This window comes from Arachis hypogaea, chromosome 19 (assembly GCF_003086295.3).
Source record: "Arachis hypogaea cultivar Tifrunner chromosome 19, arahy.Tifrunner.gnm2.J5K5, whole genome shotgun sequence".
Lineage (NCBI taxonomy): Eukaryota > Viridiplantae > Streptophyta > Magnoliopsida > Fabales > Fabaceae > Arachis > Arachis hypogaea.
The window spans coordinates 14113244-14114801 of NC_092054.1; the positions used below are offsets into that span (position 1 = coordinate 14113244).

The 1558-nt window shown below is 37.6% G+C and overlaps 1 non-coding gene across 1 annotated transcript; it reads left to right on the forward strand.

Annotated features, from left to right (window-relative positions):
- Positions 1-704: 704 nt before the first annotated feature.
- On the forward strand, positions 705-812 carry LOC112781522 (small nucleolar RNA R71). The gene has a single exon (XR_003192297.1). It is a non-coding gene; the product is annotated as a small nucleolar RNA R71 (small nucleolar RNA).
- Positions 813-1558: the final 746 nt, after the last annotated feature.

Here is a 1558-nt window from a genome sequence, read left to right on the forward strand (position 1 = left end):
AAGTTTCTTATGGAAGCTCTAGTTTTCTGCATAAAATTATTCAGTAGTGCTTCCCAAACATTGTTCTTCTAGGGATGAGAATTTGCCTGTTGAGGTGGTTGTTGTTGATGAGACTGAAAATGGCAGTAATTTTGATTATTCTCCTGAAAACCGTCGTGAGAATTATTATTAAAATTCTGTGATCTCTGAGGTTGCTCTCTCCACCCAAAATTTGGGTGATTTCTCCACCCCTGATTATAGGTCTTAGAGTATGGATCATTATTGGGGTTTTTAGGAGTATTCCCCATGTAATTGACCTGTTCAGTAGAAGATTAAGCATAATCATAATTTTCACCTTGCATAGAGCTACCAGTCATGTCATAAGAGGCCTCTTGAGGTGCATTCTGAGTGTTGACAGTTGAAACCTACATCCCACTCAATTGTTGAGTAATTAAATTCATCTAGTGAGACAAAATTTTGTTCTGAGCAAGAAGAGCATCAAAAGCTTTTACTTCTAAAATGCCTTTCTTCTGAGGAGTCCCAGAGTTCAAAGGATTCCTATTAGATGAGTATAAATATTGGTTGTTAGCAACCAACTCAATAAGCTCAGTAGTTTCCTCTGGTGTCTTCTTCATGTGCAATGAACCACCTGCAGAATTATCTAAACACGTCTTGGATATTTCATATAAGCCCTCATAAAAGATATCTAGCTGAGTCCATTTAGAAAACATGTCCCGAGGGCATTGTCTAGTCAGTAGCTTGAATCTCTCCCAGGATTCATAAAGGGTCTCACCAACTTTCTATCTGAAGGTATGAACCTCCACCCTCAGCTTTTGTGGTGGGAAAAATTTAGTCAGAAATTTGGTGACCACCTTATCCCAAGTATCCAGACTCTCCTTGGGTTGAGAATTTAACCACAGCTTTGCTCTATCCCTCACAACAAATGGGAAGAGCATGAGTTTGTAAACCTCAGGATTCACTCCATTCGTCTTCACAGTATCACAAATCTGCAAGAAATTTGAAATAAATTGATCTGCATCTTCCTGAGGGAGTCCATGTTACTGATAATTTTGTTGCACAAGAGTGACTAGCTGAGGCTTCAGTTCAAATTTGTCTACAGCTATAGGAGGCACCACAATAATCTTTCCATAAAGATCTACATTGGGAGTAGTGTATGAGCCCAGCACTCTTCTAGGTTGTTCATTCTCATTCAGATTTGCCATATTGGCATTCACAGCATGATTATGATCCATGTTGGACTCTGCAGCTTCCCTTTCAAGAGTTTCACTCAGATTTTCACTAGCCTTGTAAAGTCTAGCTTATTGTAAGCGCCGCCTCAAAGTCCTTTTAGGTTCATGATTAAAATTTATAAGAGGTTCCTTGTCCCTATTCCTGCTCATAAACAGACAGAAAACAAGAAAAAAGTGAGAATCTCTATGTCAGAGTGTAGAGAATTTCCAGTGAGGTAACTTGTGTAAAAGAAATAAAATAAAGCAACTAAATAAATTAAGCAGTAAAATTCAAAAAAATATAGGCAAAATTGGGACAAAAAAATTCGAAATTTTTAAGAAAAATAAAC